Source organism: Periplaneta americana, chromosome 5 (genome assembly GCF_040183065.1).
Source record: "Periplaneta americana isolate PAMFEO1 chromosome 5, P.americana_PAMFEO1_priV1, whole genome shotgun sequence".
Taxonomy (NCBI): domain Eukaryota; kingdom Metazoa; phylum Arthropoda; class Insecta; order Blattodea; family Blattidae; genus Periplaneta; species Periplaneta americana.
This window is the reverse complement of record NC_091121.1, coordinates 191,332,802-191,354,681: the sequence shown is the minus strand read 5'-3', so window position 1 is coordinate 191,354,681 and position 21,880 is coordinate 191,332,802. Positions and strand designations below refer to the sequence as shown.

The window sequence follows — 21,880 nt, the reverse complement described above, 5'->3', positions numbered from 1 at the left end:
TTGTGATAGATTAAGAGAACTATTTACAAGAAATTATGTCTGAACGAGTCTCAATTACTGACTAAGTGCCTAGTAAGTTTGCGTCTGAATTCAATTTTATTTTGACAGTCCCTGATGCTAGCAGGTAACGAATTCCAGAGTCTTGGCAGGGCTATTGTGAAAGAGGATGAGTATGAGGAGGTGCGATGGGATGGTAATGTTAGTATTGTTTCATGGCGAGAGCGTGTGTTCAGATTGTGGTGGGAAGAAAGGTAAGTGAAGCGAGACGACAGGTACGAAGGAATAGAAGAGTTCAAGATTTCGAAGAGAAGGAGAAGTGAATGTAAATGTCTTTTCTTATCTAGTTCAAGCCAACCTATTCTTTCCGGGGATGGAGTAATATGATCATATTTACGAACATTGCTTACAAAACGTACACACAAATTATGAGCACGTTGAAGTTTCGTTTTGTTGTCGCTGGAGAGCTCAGTAAAATGTCAGCATAGTCAAAATAGGGAAATACAAGCGTCTGCACAAGGGACTTTTTTTAAGCAAGAGGGAAGATGAACATTTACCCTTTCTAGCACATGGATAATAGAATACAGCACATGGGTAATAGAATAGCACATGGATAATATCAATTCTTGGTGAATTGAAAAAGGAAGGTTTGTCATCAGAGAATGTAAAATTTAAAGTATATCCATATATTTTATCAAACTGCAGCTGAATATTTAAATAAATGGATTGTGCCCTTTGAGAGTTTACGGGACTTAAATTGGGTAACACTTAAGAAAGGAATACCCCAGTGGATGGATATAGAAAAGACTCAATATTACAATCGCAAATCAGCAATCATAGATTACACTGCGACTGTTGTGTATAGTGCATATGTAGATATTAAACACCGAAAATACTGAAAAAAAAATGGAAGCTGGAGAAAATATTGTCAATTAAAGACTGTTGGATAGAAATTATTTCACATTTTAAAGTGAACAGTGTTCCTTTTTCCAATTTCCTTAAAATATTAATAATTCTTCTTTTTTTTACTTGGATCATGTTGATTGATAAGATGAACTTTAACCACCCGTCTGTCAACTTTCATGAAAAGCTTTCTGATAAAAAGAACTCAGTAAAGAAGATCCAAACGTCGGCGAAATATCAATAGATGCTGCTTTAATTCTAAAGGACTGTTTGGTTGGAGTGAATTGAATACTGCTATATAAAGTAAGTTACACAGTTTTTGTTAATTTATTAGTTTCAAAACGTAAGTAAGCCTATTTATGACTAAACAATTTTTATAAAATATCCACATTTTGTCGTTCTCTTTTGTCCTTTTTTTCGTTGAGGAGAATATTAAAATGTCTCGTTTTGTTGTTTTCAAAAATAAATATGGTACCTTAGTCATATAATATACTTCATTTAGTGAAATTGTTTTAATTTTATCTGCTCCGCCAGTTAACCAATTTTGAATTTCCGCCACAACTTGAAAATATCGTTTTATTCCGATCATAGTTACGATTGGGTAAGTTGTAATAACTGTGAATATTACTGCCTTACAAATTGTGAATATCGTCAATTACGGTACAGTATGTGCAATAAACAAAACACGGCCCAATCTCACACATTCACACCGTTGCTTAACACGTACGCAACGCTCACACAGCAATGCAATGACGTTATATCACCACACGCAGACGTAATAAAAAAGAACAAAACAAAATCATGCGTCAACGAATCTAGTAAACCGTGATTAGTAACAGAAAGTCTCTATAGAGATCGCTGTAACCGCAGTTCTTTAGCGTATTAGGAGTTACGCAGATAGAATCAAAGAGTAGCCTATGAACACAAAACTTAAATAAAAGTAACCTATAATAACAGTTAAACTTTATATTCGCTATGTCGTATCCTAGTCTACATTTAGTCATAAACGTGTGTTCACTTTTAACACATTGAAAAAGCACGGTTCTCATCGGGGCCGTTCTCATCCACGGTCACAGCGATCTCTGTGGTCTGTTTCTGTTACTAGTCACCGTTCAATGGATTCAATGCCAAACGTTTCGGTTTACATGGCGTGATTCGACAGTGATAGGTTATAGTGGGATATAATAGTTAATATCGTTCAAGTGATTTCACTGATTAGAAATGTCGGAAATAATTCAAATGACTAGAATAAAGAAACGATCAAGAACAAGTCCATTGTGGAATTATTTCACTGTTACGAACAAAGAACACTATAGCGCCGTTTGTAATGTGTGCAACGCCAGGTTATCGTACAAAACTACGATAACGAATTTGAAGAAGCATTTGTACAAAAAGCACATGAAAGTGCTCAATTCAAACGATTCGGTTGAAGTAATTCGAAACTCTATTACCACAGAAGGCACAGATGACATTAATGAGGAAATTGTTTGTGGAGATATATTAGGAGAAGTAAATGAAATTGAACACGTAAGTAAACAATTGTACTTTTCTAGCTCAAAGAACTGTTTACGTAGAAAATCATTCATGAATCTCCAGTATCTTATTATTACACTAAAAACGTTTCGGGTAATCATTTATTCTTTTATATACAGTAGACCTACTCGAAATATATATGTCTACACCGGTATAACATACCTGTACATTCTTACTTTTGAATTTCATGCCAAAACAATTATATTGGCAAAATACTTGGCGGTGCATTTGAAGTTAAAGTCGGTTAATAAAATTGTGCTGAGGATTTCACAACAATATCATATCGACCGGACAGTTATTTAAAATAAGTTAATTCCTGGCTTTTAAAATGTCATTACGTAGGCTACATAAAAAAGTAGGCCCTACCTACGTAGGCTAGGCCAAATGCAAAATTTTAAAGAAAATTACCTATTCATTAATATTTTAAGATGATTGCATTCTACGTAGTTTTAGAGTACTAAAATCTGTGCATTTCGAACTGGCGGCGGATCAAGATCACGTAGGCCTACAAAAGTACAAATCACGCACGAGTCACAGAACTGAAAACTGTTAACTGAAGCACTGGTAATTCCGGCTGTCCCAGCTGACTTTAGTTGAGGAGAATGGTCCAGGATTGGGGTAAGCACACATAGCAAATGCAGTCCATTGGTTGACCTTGAGCCACCAGTTTGAAATGCATGTTTGATAACACTCTTTATTTTCATTAGGCCTACCGGTATCTAATAATTTTCAAATGGACAGCCGGCCAACTAAAGTTAAAAAAGAAAAACAACGAAAAAAATACAGAATCATTGTTTCCAGCTAGTTACGAATACTGTTGGAATTTGAATTCGTGATGATAACAAAGAGTCTTGATTATTGAAATAATGCATTAGGCGTATGGTATTTTTATTGTTTAGAAACGAAAACTGACTGACAGTTGTTAAGTTACTATTATTATTAGGTATACAAAATTGTACAGCCAGTACAGAGGCTCTACTGTCGAAGTGATAATGTTAATAATACGTACCCTTGATCACATATGACACGTAGTTAACGGTAAGCTGAAAGAAAAATCACTCTATTACTTGAATAACTACCAGTGAACTAAACTAAAGAAAAATCATACCAGTATTCTAAAGTACAGTAAGTAATACGTGTATACGGTGCCTAGGTAACGAATTTTGTCAAATTTAAAAACAAGTTTTAAACACAACGTTTAAATCTTTTTTACGTTATAAAAATTATTTCTCACTGTTAATAGATGCTAGATCTTAAGTGAAATATAAGCAATGAAACTGAGATTAATTTGAAAATATTCTTTTTTATGAAACTCACCATTAAGTTTCCTAAAATTTACTTTCTTTTTTCGGTTAGTAAGACATTAATTTTATAACCTTATTTAGTTTAATAAACAGCGCGATAAATTTAAAATGTATAAAATTCTGGTGCCCCAAAATTTTTTCTTAAAAAATTGAAATTCTGCCAATTTTTACAATACCCATCTGGCAACCCTACATATAAAACATGTTTTATATTTAAAAAAGAAATCTTATCAGCTTTATCAATTTCAACAGTTAAAAGATTAATCAACTCAAAATATCAAGGTGTACTTTTCCACGAAATACAAATAGTAAAAGATGGGAGAGTCTCAATGTACAATACAGGCTTAAATTTCCTTAGTCCCCAAGGAAAAGTGCAGTCGCACCCTTTCGATTAAATTACTCACATGACATGACTGTCAAAACACTTGGTTAAACGAGCGTTGAGCGATTTCCGCCGATTTTGGAATAGACACCGACGCACTTAGGTTAGGTTAGGTTAGTTTAGGCTTTTATTATCTCGTCAAGATGAAGGTGAAAGCGATTGAGTGTGATTTTTTGTTTTCTATGTTGGCAGTTCAAGTGCGTCGGTGTCTATTCCAAAATCGGCGGCAGTCGCTCAACGCTCGTTTCACCAAACACTTGAACAAAATTGGAATTTTTTCTTCACCACTTTATCCATTGTGCAGTCTACAGAGAGAAATGGATCAGAATCATATATCTAGCCCTTTCCTCTAAACCCACTCTGTGCAGCAATGTATTACTTTTATATGGAAAAATCTTATAGCATGTATATGCTCATTGGTGTAAATGAATGAACTACTTGGAAAGAAAGCGAGTTAATGGCTTTATTGTCAAGAACTCGGCATTAGTTAACAACAACAACTTAAAAAAGCGGTTTTTTAAATTTTTTTAATAAAACTTTTTTTTGCCAACCCTGACGGTAGTTACACAAAATATATTGATACATTTCTAAGTATCATGAAATCAAAATATTATTATTATTATTATTATTATTATTATTATTATTATTATTATTATTATTATTATTATTAAATACATTTCTACTTCATAATTTCAAATATAGACATAATTCCAATTCTTCATAGATCCACATTGTTTGATACTTCCCATTTTGTGAGAAAATGTCTATGTAGGGCTTTATAATTGATTGGAATTCTCTAAGAATAAGAACAAATAAAATAATTGTAATAATTATGGCCAGGAAGTTCATGCCCTAAGAACCTAATAAGTATGCATGCAAGTATGCTTTTAAAAATCTTGAAATATACACTAATAAAATTTTGTATTTCTTGATATCACTAAAAACTAAGTAGGCCTAATAAATAATAATAAGAATAATATGCAATAAATGTAATAGCATTATAGGTCAAACTAGAAGATTAAAACTTGCATTTATTGTTGAGAGTTGAGAGTGGCTCACTACTGTGCTATGAGATTCACTACTGTTCTCCAACCAGGAGATTAACCGTGAAAGGAATGTGCTTATTATTGCGTCACCTATTGCAGCGAAGTAGATAGGTAATATTACCGTTATAACGTCAGTTTAAAGAACATGCGCTCTCCTGCATATGTTATTTCCTGTATGGAGGGATTAAAAGACCAGAGGTGCTATTTATAGACATTTCGCTAGCCCACGCTACGAGCGTGCTAAACTAGCCCTGGCTATCGACTGGTTACTTGTACAGGATTCATATCATATCGCTAACACTGGTTTATGAATACGAAAAAGGTTAGTTCATTGATCAACCACCGGAAGCCCGCGCTAAGAATGTGTATGAATATGGCCCCAGGAGATTAACCGTATAAGTATGTGTGTATCAGTGTTATCGTTGTTGCTTTGAGAGTTAGCCAATAGAGATGCGTGTACTCACGTGTGTGACTTTATGATATCAACATTCATTCACAGCATTACCCCGCTGCGTCTCATTCCCCTGAGACTTTCTCCTGTTTGGAGTACAGTAGGTGTGCCGCAAACTTTCAACACTTTTCTGGTAAAAATAATTATAATAATGTCATTCAATACCACTTTTCAAAAATAGAATATGGTGCTTTTAGGCTATTTTAAAAAAATTCAAACTATCATTTTTATGCAACATAAAATCAGCTTTAATGAGCTTAAACGCGAAAATATGCCACAATAATATAAATATCATGAAATATTATGTATTTATAAAAAAGCCAAAATATGCAAATATATGCAACATAAAATTGTGTTTGATAACCTTAAATGTTGATGTTAATTAATCAGCAATTAATTACAGGCGCTGGGTAACTTTCAGTGCTGGACCCCGGACTTATTTCACCAGCATTATCACCTTCATATCATTCAGACGCTAAATAACCTGAGATGTTGATACAGCGTCGTAAAATAACCCGATAAAATAAAAAAATAAATAATAAATAAAAATTACAGGCAATGAAAAAATATGTGCAAATGCATGAACTTTTTGGCCCTAGTAATAATAATAATAACGATAGATTGTAGAACTATTTTCAGATTGGTATTGATGGAAAGAAGAGACGACTGCAAAATGACCATAAAAATGACACAGTTGAGAACTGCAGCAATATCGAACAAAGTGAACTTGGGGAAACTGAGGAACACTTCGAAATTGTGGACGACGAAGGCACCACCATTCACATCCCACCATCTCTTAGGAAGAGAAATATTGAAATAGTACATCAGCCAAAGTCCAGTGATTCAGTGGTAAACAGAACACCTCCCGCTGCAGCAACAGGACCTTACGGAGATGAATTCGACCTGTTTGGAAAACTTATAGCTACACAACTAAGGCAAATGCCTAAACGTGTAGCAATTGCAACACAGTTAAAATTACAGACAGTTATGACAGAAGAGCTATTACGATGTGAGGAAATTCAAGATTGAACTTACTTAAATGTAAGACATACTTTTGTATAATGCACACAAGTTCATCAGTTGTTTCTTTAAAATGTCAAATTTAAGTGTACCGATGTTACACATAAATTGAGAAGGACAAGGTCTCATTTTATATTGCACTGAAACTTGTGTTGGTGACTTATTTACATAAATGCCACTATTTCCTTGAATTTATTTGATTTCATTATTTCCTTTTCTGTCTCAGTGTGGATACTTGATATCATCTCGACCCAGGTGCCCCCTCTAGGATTAACATACCAATTCTATAGTTTATAATTCAACATTATTAGATAGTGTCCACAATGTGGAAGTGGATCTATATTCTTGGTGCAATGTAATTGAAGATTTTTTTTAAAAAGAACCATAGTTCAAAAAATGCAAATTTGGAATATCAAGTGTGTGGTTATAGAAGCAGGGGCAGTTATTCAGGTGAAGTAGGTGAAGTGCGACTTCACCTATTTACGCGTAAAACACAATTTTATCTCGTATTAATAATTAATTCTAGTTATTACCAGTACCATATTTCTAAAATAAAAAAAAGTTTTATTTTCAGTCGTTATGAAGAGTGTTTAGTTGTATAAATAGCACCTATAACAGTCCGCTGAATAGAATAATGTAACTGTCGCGAGCGCCGAGCGGTGTCTATTGCAACTTACAATACTGTAAAGGTGAAATTATTTGGGCTCCCATTCTCATACAGCACTTGGTTTCCATGGTAACGTGACGTCACACACTAAAGAAAGATTGTATGAGTGAAGTGTGTTTCTGAGTCTTTCAGTTACGGAGAACTGTCAGACTTGTAGGTGGAGTAACCAGTTTGCAGATACAACGTTAGAGAAGGGTTTCAGCTGGTCTCCAAGGCCGGGGGCTATTGTTCAAGGGCTGCGAAATTTTAGAGTATGTACTACCTGACTCGAGAATACTATCCTCATTCCTTGTGTCCAAGCAGCCACCCCTGCAGTGGTAAATTAGCTAGCTCTATGTTATTTTATCAGAAATACACCCCACATACATTCGCAAAGTTTAAAAGTTGTTTTCCACTGCGTGTATTATTTCTTACCATGAGCTTACCAGTTTTGTTCCAGCTTTTGTATTTGAAAGTTTAACGCGTGCGTAAATGTACACATGTAGTTTGATACTGTGTACGAATATATTAACTTATTATTTAATATATTTAGAGTATATTAGTGATAAGTGTATATAGTGTATTAATCCTACATCATAGTTTAATCACTATAGTGCTATTAAACAAATACTTAGGTACTAGTAAATAGAAATGTTGATAAATGAGTGTGAAATATATATCCCGAAAATGACACGGTTTGTTATTTATTAGAAATGCCGTTTCGTAGACTTAAATATGAGGATAAGAAAGTTGTTTTAAATTCTGGACGACCTACAGTTCCATTTCTTCTTTGTTTTAAAAAGTGCTAAGGAAATAGAGAAATTGTATAAAATAACTTCAAAAATTTTTTCGATGAAAGAAGATTTTCTGTTTGAAGAGATTAAAAATTTCACTCGGAATGCTACATCACAGGAGAGATTTTCCTCATTAGCCCCATAGCTTTGCATAGAGATATACTGTCCACCCTCGGTTAAAGTCAGACATTTTATGAAGACATTATCGACAGGTTTACTGCTTTAAAATATAGGAGGATTGACTTGGTATGCAAGCAATTGAGTGAGTCCCGAAATAAATTAATTTTTCTGTTTGCATGTGTTCTAGAACTATTAAAATTGCACGCAGTTTATGAATAATAGGCCTACTTATTATATTGGTAAAAGTGTTTATGCATTTGTGTATGTGAACAGCACTTCACCTATTTTTTTTTTTACGGCGATCCGCTACTGTATAGAAGTGGACATTTTCAGTAGTTTTCATAAAACAGGCATAGTCCAAAGATTTTTTTGTGAACACAGCCATTGTCAGGATGATGGTAGCATTTACAAATATCACATTCATATCATATTGAAACATCGCGGGTGCTCGTGTAAAGAGAGTTAAGTCAAATTGTAAGTTATGTAAACTTCTCTCCTTTGGTACTGAACAAAACTCCTTCGTCACAAAATATGGAGCAGTGTAACTGCATCATAGATGGGAGAATAACTTAACCCCTTTAACACAAGAGAAAAGTAATTGTGGATAGTTCAAATCTGTACTTATTCCATATTAGCCAATTTATACTTAACCCCCTTTATATGAGCACCCGCGATTTAACCATACAATTTTAAACTGTAGTAGACTAGCAGTACTGCTTCTTATGTACGCGGCAAAAGCCACCTCAGAGAAAAATACTTTAGCACGTGAATTGTTGTATTAGTTATAGAGTCATCTTTAGGTGCAGAAGTAACCCCATGGAAGAAACGTAAGCAACGAAAGGAGAAGAAACAGGATATAATAAAGAAAAAGAAGATTAAGGGAGAGGTTCACTTCAGCCCAACAGAGAATTTTTTTTTCTTAAAACAGTCATTGCCCACAATTACTTACATTTATGAGGCAATTTAACTTATAAATGTACTTCCATGTTTCTAGAATACCTTAAGTAATGGCACAATGAATTTCATACTTCAACTGTCAACAACACTCATGCCAGATAATTTTTTGTTTCTCCTGAGAATTTATGCTTTTGAACTATGGTTGTTTTTCTAAAAAAAAAAAAAAAAACCTTCAATTGTAATTAATGGAGGAATTACGAAATGATGCAGAGGAAATGGAATAATTGGACGTACACCTGCCCCAAACACTGTTTTTATCCATCATAAATTCCAGCTGGATTTGCCAGGATTATTTCAACCTGGAATATTCAGCCTTGGAAGTCGGTATTGTAGCTGCATGGTTTCAAGAAAATTCTAAATAAGTAAATAGGACCTACCTATATTCTCTTTTTTTTATTATTATTATTATTATTATTATTATTATTATTATTATTCTTTGGTTAAATTAAAAAAAAAAACATACATACATAGAATAGCATTCATTGGTTGAAATCTCGTATGTAGGCTTTGTCAATTGCATGGCATGTAGTCTATGAACTAACCGCATTGAATTCTGTTCTCTTTCTGCACTCTCTTGGTGTAAAATCGGACTGGTAAGAACACATATTTTTAATAAAACAAACCATAAATTTTCTTCTGTTCTTATGGACTGTAATACTTTATGTCCAAGAATCTTTCGAAAAGAGTTTTTTTCTCAGCTATCCACTAGAAATGATAAATGTTTAAAATGTATACATTTAAATTAAATCCTCTACTGAAATGAGGTAGTTTTTAAAACCTGATTATGAGATAGAAGGACTGAAAATTGTTTAAGAATGTAACTAAAAGACAAAGACTAATCCAAGTAATCTAGTTAAAAAGCTGAAATGTAACAATGTAAAGAATTTTTTTTTTCATTTATTTATTTATTGTCACTTTAATTTATAACAAAAGTCGTCGCGACACAAATTAATTTTAACAATAACATAACATTTAGCAAGTTAATTCATTACAATAAACATTACACAATTTTATCAAACAATCCACTATTATTATTATTATTATTATTATTATTATTATTATTATAATTATTATTATTATTATTATTATTATAACTTAGAATTGTGATAATAATAAAAATTAACTCAGAGAACACTCAGAACTTTTAGCTATCTTCACCATGGCCCACTCTGTCTAGAAATTCTTTATTTACTTTTGTTCTGAACTACAGAGGTTGCTCAGAACATACTATAGGATTATGTGGCTATTTTTGTGAATAATTAATGGAATGATAATAGCAAGGAAGGTATAAGCCCTAAATATGTCTGGCAAGAACTTTGTTCACTGAAATTTCACAAAATCTGTCAGGTTTATCCACAGTTTCTGTTTTGGAAAGTCGTAAGCTAATTGTAGTATTCCAGGAATTCTCGAATGCTACAAACCTAAGTGAAAATATTTAGGTCTACGTAGATTATTCAAGGATGCCATTGCAGAGATGGTGAGATCAAATTTGATGACAGAAATATTATTTAAATATTTAATTTTATGGCTTTATAATATTATGCGAACATAATTTAATTCGTGATTTATAATTTTTCATTATTCAATATAATATAATTAAGTTATCATTTAAATTACCCTTTCTTTTTATAAGCAATAAAAGCTAGTTGTAGCCGGAATACATCAATAGGTGTGCCACAAATGATCTGCTTATGTGCCGCAAGAAAATGAAAATAATAAAGATTGTCGTAGCAAAAATTGTAGAAAAAAAAAGTGAGTCCACAAAAATTAACTTTCAGCGAACGTGGCACAAGTCAACACAGTGTAGGTATTAGCGGCAGAGAGAAGAATGACTGACACTCAGCCAAGGTTGCCAGATCAGTAAATTTAAAAAATACCATATTTTACTTGTCTTAATGAAAAAATCCTACATTAAATACCTTCACAAAACATGTTGTAATATTGTATGTTTTCATATTTCCTAAAATAACAAATTAAGGAAACATGCAGAATATCATTATCACACTGATATTGCACTGTAATAAATTTCGATGATTAAATCTTACATTTCTACCATAAACTTCAAATAAAAATACAAAAAGTGTATTAGTTCTATTTGTGAATAATGTGTTTTTTGTTTCTCTTCTCAAACTTTTTTGCTTCATGCACCCTTTCACCATTCATCATACTCTCATTTCCTCCTATGTTGACTCAAAAATAATGAATATGAAATTGAAATTATTTTATTTTATATATTAATGCATATACATTTATCTCATTTAGTTGTATTTTATAGTCCTAATTCCCATAAAACCCTCACAATTCCCCCTGATTAGGAATCATAGCTTTAGATTATATGAGTGTGCCGCAGGATTTTAAGTTACACCTTCAGTGTGTCACATGTTGAAAAAGGTTGAAAAATACTGGCTATGCCATCATACGGATTATAGCATGTATAGGCGAATCCAGAAATGCATATAGAGTGTTAGTTAAAAGGCAAGAGGGAAAAAGACCTTTGGGGAGGCCGAGATGTAGGTGGGAAGATAATATAAAAATGGATTTGAGGGAAGTGAGATATATGATAGTAGAGACTGGATTAATCTTGCTCAGGATAGAGACCGATGGTGGGCTTATGTGAGGGTGGCAATGAACCTCCAGATTCCTTGAAAGCCATTTGTAAGTAAGTATTATTATTTCTTTATATGTTGTGTTCTAGATCTCTAGGAAAATTGGAAGAAATGTGATTATTCTAAAAAAAATCGGAGAATATATAATTATTATGTTAAATGATTTTTCACTCAATTTCTTAGCATATTTCTTAATTATTTTGCCAATATCTGCATAGGGGTCTTAATTTAGAGCCTTACCAAAAAGGCAAGTGCCGCCTCTTGAATATTTCGAGAATAACCTATAAACTCTTTTATTTGTGGAATGCTAAAGCCACGTTGCATTAAATTAAGAACATGAAATTTGAGAAAAATGTCATTTGTAAGTAAGTATTATTATTTCTTTATATATTGTGTTGTAGATCTCTAGAAAAATTGGAAAAAATGTGATTATTCTAAAAAAAATCGGAGAATATATAATTATTATGTTAAATGATTTTTCACCCAATTTCTTAGCATATTTCTTAATTATTTTGTCAATATCTGTATAGGAATCTTAATTTAGAGTTTTACCAAAGAGGCAAGTACCGCCTCTTGAATATTTCTTGAATATGTGGAATGCTAAAACCACGTTGCATTAAATTAAGAACATGAAATTTGGGAAAATGTTCTGTGAGATCTATTCTCCACAGCTAAAGTGTTGTGAAGAAATATATATTGGAAGCTAATTGTATGAACCCTACTGATTCCTCCATCCTCTCAACAAATAAATAAAAACATTTTGTCAATTTAATCAGTGTATAGTCATGCACTCATGAACAATGACAGCTTTGTAAGAAAATACATGAAATTTCATCCTCTTGAAATTGTATTATGTATAATAATTATAATTAACACTAAAGTTTGTGTACCATTAGGTAACAGATAAAAGGTCAGTTGAAATCGTGGTAAGTACAAGTGGAATGTATGACGAACAAAGACAGTAATGGAGCTGGTATTATTTCTGTACTTCCGTTATCCCTGTAATAATTACACTGTATATCCATAGTACACTATGATCATCATCACCATTACAGTAGCAACATGAAACTATTGCATCATAGCATTATTCCCAGGCATCAAAACCATGAGTTTCCTCCAGTGAATGTTTTATGGAGCTGGTAACCATGAAAATTCCTGAAGTTGCACTGATGTCTGAAAATGACACAAGGAAAGCAAAGTACTCAAATTATTTATCTACGATATGTTGTAATTAAAACTAAAAGCAGTTGAAATATTTTCTCTGTTAGTATTTCTGGCGACTTCTGGGACATTACATTATTATTATTATTATTATTATTATTATTATTATTATTATTATTATTTTTTACTCAGAATACCTCATATGAAGGCGTTATTTTAATAATAATACATCTCCATTCACATTTAATTTGAGATAGGGAGTCTTAAAGTTAAATGTGTATAGAAAATTCAGGATGTGAAATATTTTTCAATTCCGAAGAATAATAGTTCATGCCTTCTTGTCAGAGATTAAGCTGTCCTTCTACTCTTGGAAGTTTATGAATACTATGTGAAACATGTCTAATAAAGGGGTGACAATACAAATAAAAAAATTCAATGTATGATTGATAAATCCAAAGAAACTCTTTGGAGGTGTATCAGAATATTGCTTTTATGGCATGCCATTTACCTTCAGATATTTGATAATTTAGATCAAGATCTTGATCATCAGTATCATCAAAATCTTTTTAGAATCACTCATTTTGGCTTTGTATGGAACACACTTGAGTTATATCACTATTAAAATAATTTTCTTGTAGGATTATCTAAGATGCCTGCATTATGGTGCACTATGTTGGCAGTAGAAAGAAGTTGGAATTGTACCACTTTCATAATAAAAATAATAGCCAGGACAGGCCATATTATCACTCAGAAGTATCTTCACCACTTTAATCTTGTTGACTCTAGTAGTTGTTACTGGTGCAACAATAACAAAGAAGATTTGGAACATATCCTCTTAAACTGCCCTGTCACAAACATCCATAGAACTAATCTAAACTCTGCAATCCCTGTAATCTTGGACAATTCTCTCCAATATATACTGAATACACCTCATCTTTGGAATGTGGCTGCTGAAATATACAACCAGCATCGTGCTTTTTACCCATCATTTGTAAGAAGAGGAAATTCATAGTGAAACATAGTGGAACACGTGTTGTCAGCAAACAGCTGGATACACTACGAAGATAGATAAGATAGAAAATAAAAAGAATGAACATTTGTGATGCTGAAAATGTAGGTAACTTCAATTTAACAAAAAGTGGAGTTGTACCACTATTAAAATAACCCCTATTACGCTTTTCAGCATTTCTAATATCGGAAAATTGTTCCTTATTATATTTGTCTATCTATTCATCCTTTGAAGCAGTGGAAAAATTCAAATATCTTGGAGCAACAGTAACACATAAAAGTCACTCGGGAGGATTTCATGTTTCCTGATTTTCTCAATTTTAAAATTCCATTTTTTTTTTCCACATGCCCTACCAACAGACGTAGGAATAAATATTTCTTTTCTTTCAGGTCCTGGTTTCCATGACTAAAGCTGATATTTGTGCTGTTTTCAGTGATCTAAAAATGTCCACATTGAAGTTATATGAAATGTGTCAAGTTCTCGGGAAGAAGATAAAAGTTTTGAATCTTGTGTACACTACTTTTAACACTTGAATATAATTAATTGATTAACTAGTGGACTTACTCGTGTTAATTATGTAAGATTTGTGCGGCTTACAGCTGCTTCAGTGCTTCCTGCACCATCCTCAGGCTCTGAGGATGGTGATTGAAGCACTGAAACAACTGTAAGCCGCACAAATCTTACATAATTAACACGAATAAGTCCACTAGTTAATCAATTAAGATAAAAGTAATGTCACCTTTGCTGAAAAATTGAAAAACAATATTTTTTCCCAATTATCCAAGAAAAATGGATCAAATATTATTTATTATATAAATCATCTTCATGTAGACATCATAAAACGTGCCAAATTACTGTTTGAGTCGGATTATATCAGGTATGCTTATGCATTCATTTATAAGGTCCAAAATATTTTGCTAGAAAAATAAATTTTTCGCGAGAAATTGTGGGAATGGTAAAACCCCACCCTAAAAATAAATTTAACGAATAGAATTCCAGTTTTTAGACAAGATGTGTGTGTGTGTGTGTGTGTGCGTGCGTGCGTGCGTGCGTGTGTATGTGATGCTCTGGATTTAACAATGAAGTCATCATCCTTCTTGCTTCCCAATATTTTGATGGAAGGTCCACATATGTCCTAAGAGTTTCACAATCAGCCAGGTGCTCCATCTCCATGTCCTCTTCTCTGGTGCATAGTAAGCATTTAGGTGAATTCAGTACTCCAATACGATGGAGGTGTTTACTGAGGCAGTCATGACCAGTAATCAATCTAAACATGGCCACGGCAGATTTTCGAGGTAGGTCAGGAATTAGTTTTGGATCTTTGAGTGATTCTTTCCATTTTGAATTTTGATGTTTTGCCTGTTCGCTGTTACTTATTCTTTTTATGACTCGCTTTATTGATTCATATGGAAACTTGAAATTTGTTTTTAAGTTGATTTTAGTTCCTTTCTTTGCTAACATATCTGCTTTCTCATTACCGTTCAGTCCACATTGGGCCGGGATCCATTGGAAGACCACTTTTTTATTTAGCATTTGAATTTGTTTTACCATGCAATGAATTTCTTTTACTTTTTACATTTTAGGGGATGTAGTTGAGCTGATGGACTGGATTGCAGCTTTGGAGTCAGACAGGATGATTATGTTTTTGCACTGGTTTAGCCAAACAAATACATTTTGAAGTGATGTATAAATGGCTTCAACTTCGCCATCAGAATTTGTTGTGTACTTGCCAACATTTTTATAAAGAGAAAAGTATTGACAAGTAGCTCCTGCTCCAGCTCCTTCATTTTGATCCATGAGAGATCCATCAGTGTAAATGTACAACCAGTCCTTTTGTGGATATTTTGTATTAATTGTTTGTAGGGCAATGGCTTTTGCTACTTCTGGATTTATATCTTTTTTGTTGAAGACTTCATCAAGATCAAGGCAGCAGTCTACTTTGAAGTTATTAAGTGGATTATATCGAGACATCAAGTTTTCCTTTTCACTTGGTATTTCACAAGATTATTGTATGATGTGTTTTAGTCATCCGATCATAAGACTTTATTTCGTTTATATCAGTTGTGTTATGCTGTGAGCTGCACTAACACTTTAACTTAGTTGATCAATGTTATTCTTTAATAATGTTACATTGTGGGTGTGTTAATGATCCAGACCTGTTCTACTTTATATGTGGTTCGTATACAGTAGCAAAGCAAAGACAGAAAATAAATATATTCACAAATACGCGTATTTTACGAATTTGTATTAATATTAGGTGACCAAGATAATATATATTATTTTAATGTACCGAAGTACATATGATATTTCCATGCAGATATTCTGCGTCATCATACGATGAAAGAGTAATGGAACGGAGAAAAATTCTCTTCGGTACATTAAAATAATATATATGATATGCGTAAATCACTTCGTGATTTAAGACGGCGCTTATTCCGTCGGATCCTGGCCAACTAGTCACTCATAACGAGTGCACCTCAGCACATGTGTGGACTTCGGTCCTACGTTCATAGACATCTATGACCTAGTGCAGAGGGCGGCCACTAGAGGGAACCCAAGACTTGGAACTTAATCTGAGACGATTCTGTCCGACGCCGGGGTGGAATCCGGTGTGGCTTAGTGGATAAAGCATCAGCACGTAGAGCTGAAAACCCGGGTTCAAATCCCGGCGCCGGAGAGAATTTTTCTCTGTTCCATTACTCTTTCATCGTATGACCAAGATAAGCCATGGGGTCCACATAAAGTACCGGTATACGGTTTTGAACTTGTGTAGAAGGATTACGGTATTGGAAGAGTAGCAAGAGAAAAGCTATGCCATTTGGAATCACTAAGGTGTGGAGAGAACCAAACAATCATTTCTTTCATCCCCACCTGGGTTATATTCCTAAATCTAGGTGCTGTAAGTGAAGAACATGACGAAAGGTTTCACCAGGACATAAAACAAATGGAAAATAGATACCAAGGGAAGTAGAATGTAAGTATGTTGGCTGATTACTGCTGGATGCTTAAGAGAGACGGTTCTTCAGAAACCACTTCCAGAAAGTCAAGAAAACGGAAAGTTCAAGCAGAATGAGCTACAAATATGGTCAGTGTAAGTTACACAAAAGTAAATGTTATACTACTAGCTTTATTATTCCGTTATTAGCTCCAATTTTACCACCAACTCTCATTTATGCATGCTTAACAAACATAAACATGATACATTTATCTATAAAATAAAACTTTTTCATATTTTCGTTTTTTGTGATTTTTGAAAAATTCTGACATGAAGGGGCAACTTGGAGGTCAGTTTCGAATTCAGAACGAAAAATCTGATAAGAATCACCTTTTAGACCTGAGTCAGAAGGAAAAATGTTTCAAAACGCAGGACTGTGTACTCTAGCTCTTACTTTGGTTCACAGGAATCAAGAACTGGTATGTAGACAATACGTCGAATTCAGTAAGGAAGTAAATAAAACACATGTTAAACAGTTGAGAGTCCACACGTGTGGAGTAATGGTTAGCACGTCTAGCCACGAAACCAGGTGCCCAAGGTTCGATTCCAAGTCAGGGCAAGTTACCTGGTTGATGTTTTTTCCAGGGTGTTCCCTCAACCCAATATGAGCAAATGCTGGTAACTTTCGCTGTTGGACTCCGGACTCATTTCACCGTCATTATCATCTTCATCTCATTCAGATGCTAAATAACCTAAGATGTTGATAAAGCGTCGTAAAATAACCTACTAAAAAACAGTTGAGTACCCATATTACCCGAAAAATAATACACATGTGCCCAGTACAATATCATCATTCAACGTCCAAGCTTTCAGTACAAAATCTGAATTTAAAATATCTATGAACAACACAGCCTTAAATAAAGAATGAATAAAAAAAAACTGAAACAGACAATTTTATTAATATAAATTATTGTCATTATCAAAGTCAGCTAAATATATGAAGCAATTATCTTCTTCAAATCATATTTAAAACTTTTTATTTTTTAAAAAATCCGCACTACCGTTACTTGAAACCAGCCACTTTATGGGAAAATGTCTGCACATTGACAGCGATTCATTACCCAATTAAATTCGTAATTGATACACTGAGTAAGCCTACCTACTATTCTGAAAAAATTAAAGTTATGATGATGATGATGATGATGATAATAATAACAAATATGATGTATGAATAATAGGCCTAATAATAATAATAATAACCATTGTCTTAATGTTTGGTTTCAGTATAGGAAGCATATAAACAAATATACTGCTCGTATATAATAAAATTTGTTCGCAGTGAAGTAGAAAAAAGAGGGAAGAAAGTAAAAAAAAAAAAAAACAAACAAACAAACAAACAAAGAAAATGAAATTTATTAAGTCATTTTCATCACCCACTTCCATTCGAAAAGCTGACAACATGAATTGAGAGGCATGATTTTATTCGTGTATTTATTAAGCTACTTGATCCATTAATGATTGCTTGAGGAGAGTTTATGAGAAAACAGCAACAGATGCATAATGTCGTCTGTGTGTCATCTGCAAATGCCATTTTTGATGAGAGTCATTGATGAAGTGCTTCAAATTACATTTCTTCTTAATGTAAATAATGTCTTCAAAGTGAAAACTTGGACCTCAGTCAAGCTGTCAATGCAGCCATGAATTCTAATACAACAGATCTCATGAAGCATTGAGGAAAGATGCAGAGGTAAGATTTTCATTTGTATATGATAATGTTTTAAGGTTCTGCAGTGAGCTCTAAACACTTTTTTTTTCTATTAACGTTATAAAATATTGAATTCAAAGATTTTTTTTTTTTTTTTTTTTTTGCTTTTGTTTATGATTAAGTTTTTGTGTTTAAATTGATGAATTAATGTCTTCAGATCATGTGTCTGGACTATTACTTTAAATTTCTGAATGTATAAGAATTTCTATACCTCATTGGAGGAATGGAAGCACTGTAATGTAACAGCCTGTACTCATGTGTTAGAACTCTGCAGGTGTTCAGGCCACCATTTGGAGAAATATGAACAACACACTGCACAACAATGCAGAAAAAAGAAAAGTGATCCCGGTATAATGTGCAAACTTAAAGACGAGATTAAATAAAATAATCAGAGTTTACATGTCATATGATATCTTCAGAAAGGTAAACTTCATGTAAAAAAGTTTCTGTTAGCACTGTTCCGTAGTTTTATGGATGAATGCATGTGTTTCTGTACGAGAGAGAAAAAGAGGAAGATTGTTTTTAGTTACACCATACTCTATTGTAATTTGTAATAGACCTACAGTTCAAGTCCTATACAACTCGGTCCGAAACATCAGGGATGTGGATGTAACACTGGAAGAAACATGCCCTCGAAAATATCTTTATTAAATAATCATATTTCGATATACTGTACCATGGTCAAGCTGTAATGGGGGGAGGATGTAAATGATGTCTCTCATAATCCCGTTAAATGGGGATTCTATGGTTTTGCTTACGGTTCTTTCTCTGCCTATGCTATTGGTCAGCAAATCATGAGGACCAACATTGTGGCAAACAACCCACAACCTAGAAGATTATTTTAAAATTTATTTATTTATTATTTATTTATTTCAAATATACAGAATAAAGAAATATAATTACAAAACAAACAAAGAGAAATACAAATAAAATAATACAAGCAATATAAAAAGAAGATGCAGTAGTATTAACAAAATTTGAGACCGAATGAGCAGCGCTCGTGCTCGGTCGCAGTTCAGATATAATATTAAAATAAAAATAATAATATAAATAAATAAGTAAAATAAAATAGGAACTAAAATATAATTACAGCGGCAATGGAATTATATAATATAATATTAACACTATAGAAGAATAATATCGCACGTGAAAAGTAGGACTAATATATATTTCAAAATCATAGAATACAAATATAATATAGGTGGATTAATTCATACACATAGGCTATAAATTTATTTAATCAAATTGAAGATATTAACACGTTTCTAATTTTCTTGTTATATGTTAGTGGGTTACATGTTAGAAGTTCTGGGTGTAATTTAGTTAAAGCATTGTACAACCGAGGGCCAAAATTTATGCTATGCTTTAGACCAGCAGATGTGAGACATTTAGGTTCTACTAATGTTGAATTAATATTTCGTCTTGTGTCATAATTGTGTGTCTGTAATACAAACTTATTACGATTTTTATGATAAAAGGTCAATTTTCATTCATTTCTTGAAGCAACCATTTTCTCCCTTGATGACAAGTTTGTCTCTCATAAAGAAACTATGCAATAAAATTATTTCACACACTAGTTTCCATATATTTGAAGTGGTACTCCCTATAGAAAAGAGAACTGGAATAGAAGTACCAGTAGAGAAATTTTATGGGCTTTCCTTGTACATATACTAGATGAGAACTATGTCTCTAGAACCAAATCCTGAAGTTTTTCTAAAACAAGCCCCAAAATGCCAGAGATTACTTGTCATTATGCAATAAGGACATATTTACAGTCGTGTACACCTATTTACTATCATAGCTACATTACCTGTCACGATTTGTTCATGTGAGAGATCTTTTTCGTTGTTAAAATTCTTACCAGTATATAAAAAGAAGACTAAAGTACTTAAGGAACACAACAGATGAACAGTACTTGACTACATTACTTATGATGTTCATTCATGAAAATATTGAAGTTTCAGCTAGGGTTCCCAACCAGCCAGGATTTGGAAGGATTGCTCAGAAATTGTATGCTATGTCCTGGAGGAATTTTTTACTTTATCAGGACGGCAAAAATCCCAGAATTATAATAATTTCTGATTATTTATTTTTGAGCATGGCTGATGTAAACAGAAAGAAGTTTCAGTCAAGTGCATCTCTTCTTTTTCACAAAACTTACAATATTTTTCAAATTGATGTCATTTTGAATTGTTAGTTTTTCCTTTGGTTGTGTGTCAATCCATCTGGAGAAGTCCAAGTATATTTATGTATATATAGAAATGATCGGGACGAAATTGAAATACAAACTGCTGAGCCATTTATACCGGAACCCACGCTTTCAGAAGTCGAAATTGCTATAGAAAATCTGAAAAAGTACAAGTCTCCAGGTATCGATCAAATTCCAGCAGAATTAATACAAGAAGGTGGAAGTGCATTACATAGCGAAATTTATAAACTTGTACTTGCTATTTGGGAAAAGGAAATTGTACCAGAACAATGGAAGGAGTCCATAATTGTACTTATTTTTAAGAAGGGGGACAAGACTAACTGTAATAACTTTCGAGGAATATCACTTTTGTTGACGGCATACCAAATTTTGTCCAATATTCTTTTGAGAAGATTAACTCCGTACGTAGATGAAATTATTGGGGATCATCAGTGCGGTTTTCGGCGTAATAGATCGACTATTGATCAGATTTTTTGTATTCGACAGATAATGGAGAAAAAATGGGAGTATAAGGGTACAGTACATCAGTTATTCATAGATTTCAAAAAGGCGTATGACTCGGTTAAGAGGGAAGTATTATATGATATTCTTATTGAATTTGGTATTCCCAAGAAACTAGTTCGATTAATTAAAATGTGTCTCAGTGAAACATACAGCAGAGTCCGTATAGGTCAGTTTCTATCTGATATTTTTCCAGTTCACTGTGGGCTAAAGCAGGGAGATGCACTATCACGTTTACTTTTTAACTTCGCTTTAGAATATGCCATTAGGAAAGTTCAGGATAACAGGCAGGGTTTGGAATTGAACGGGTTACATCAGCTTCTTGTCTATGCGGATGACATGAATATGTTTGGAGAAAACCCACAAATGATTAGGGAAAACACGGAAATTTTACTTGAAGCAAGTAAAGCGATCGGTTTGGAAGTAAATCCCGAAAAGACAAAGTATATGATTATGTCTCGTGACCAGAATATTGTACGAAATGGAAATATAAAAATTGAAGATTTACCCTTCGAAGGGGTGGAAAAATTCAAATATCTTG

At 33.2% G+C, this 21,880-nt stretch overlaps 1 long non-coding RNA gene across 1 annotated transcript; it reads left to right on the top strand.

Moving 5' to 3' along the window:
• The first annotated feature begins 1,739 nt into the window (after positions 1–1,739).
• LOC138700364 (uncharacterized) lies at positions 1,740–6,827 on the top strand. The gene is made up of 2 exons (XR_011332335.1): positions 1,740–2,427; positions 6,244–6,827. It is a non-coding gene; the product is annotated as an uncharacterized lncRNA (long non-coding RNA).
• The last annotated feature ends 15,053 nt before the right edge of the window (positions 6,828–21,880 follow it).